General features: G+C 37.5%; 1 non-coding gene across 1 annotated transcript; it reads right to left on the bottom strand.

Moving 5' to 3' along the window:
* Positions 1-1,054: 1,054 nt before the first annotated feature.
* LOC120281024 lies at positions 1,055-1,161 on the bottom strand. The gene has a single exon (XR_005542480.1). It is a non-coding gene; the product is annotated as a small nucleolar RNA R71 (small nucleolar RNA).
* Positions 1,162-1,385: the final 224 nt, after the last annotated feature.

Here is a 1,385-nt window from a genome sequence, read left to right as displayed (position 1 = left end):
GAGTTCCTAATGAGTTCTTGTGTTTACTTATGTATTTGCATAACTTGGCGTGCTTTATTTGCATAGTTGTTTTTGTAAAACTTGCTGTGCATGGATTACCGTAGTTGTGATTGCCTTGTGTAGTTACAAAACTTGGCATGTATGAAACCCGTAGTTACACTTACAAAACTTGGCGCATTTGATAGCCGTAGATGCAGCATTGTTTTTGAGCACCCGCAAGGATCTTAGGATGTGCCTGGTAGACATTAGAGTCAAGTCAATACACTATAGCACATAGCGATTATCCCAAGCCACTGCTCTCTTATTGTTGACAACTCGATGCTAGTATGCTTGATAGTTTCACTATTATCTTTTTACTCTTGTTTAGTGATTATTTCTACCTACCGATTCTTGATCTACTAGACATTAGAGAAGCAATTAGTATTAGAATTCTAGTCCCTATAGTTTGATAACCCTACCCCTCATGGGGTACCATTTTATTACTTGTTACGATCTATACACTTGCGGAGAGTGCATCAACTAGCAAATCTTAAGAATGTTTTACTATTTAGTAATTTAGCCATTTTTCTTTATTTCAGTCTATCTTGCTCTCTTTTATTTTTATTTGCTTTTGATTCATGGTTTACTGAGCTTGTTTACAGGTGTTCTTCTTTGGTTATCAAAACAAATCAATGGCCAGGAATTAGCAAAGAAGAATTTTAGATTATGCTAGGCCAAACTTGGAGGGAGCAGGGTCCAACATTGTTCTCCCTCCTATAAAGGTGAATAAATTTGAGCTAAAACTTAATTTTATACATATGGTGCAGCAAATGTGCCAGTTTGATGGATTTCAGGATGAGGACCTGTATGAATACTTGAAGAACTTTTTGGAAATATGTAACACATCTAGGCAAACAATATGTCTGAGGATGCAGTTCGCCTTTAACTCTTTCCATTCTCAATGCGAAGAAGGGCCAAGAAATGGCTAAGTTCCTTACCATAAGGGTAAATCACTATGTGGACACAGTTGGCCAAGAAGTTTCTTACTCGATACTTTCTTTCTGTGAAGATTACTAAGCTCAAAAATGATATATCTTCTTTTTAGCAGATGGAGTCTGAAACTTCATACGAAGCATGGGAGTGGTATAAGGAGTAGTTGAGGAAGTGTCTTCAACATGGGATTGCCTAGTGGATGCAGATTCAGATTTTTTATAATGGTTTAAACATGGCTACTAAGCAAACGTTAGATGCAGCAGTAGGGGTTCTCTTTGAAGTAAATAACCAACTGAAGCCTATACTCTTATTGATGACATGGTATTGTGACAGCGTCTCTTGTGTGTGACCCACAAGTACACGGGTTTGTCAAAGTAATAAATCCAAAGTGAGTGGGGTATCGTATCCACAGG

The sequence above is a fragment of the Dioscorea cayenensis genome, chromosome 2 (genome assembly GCF_009730915.1).
Source record: "Dioscorea cayenensis subsp. rotundata cultivar TDr96_F1 chromosome 2, TDr96_F1_v2_PseudoChromosome.rev07_lg8_w22 25.fasta, whole genome shotgun sequence".
Lineage (NCBI taxonomy): Eukaryota > Viridiplantae > Streptophyta > Magnoliopsida > Dioscoreales > Dioscoreaceae > Dioscorea > Dioscorea cayenensis.
This window is presented reverse-complemented; position numbering and strand designations above follow the sequence as displayed.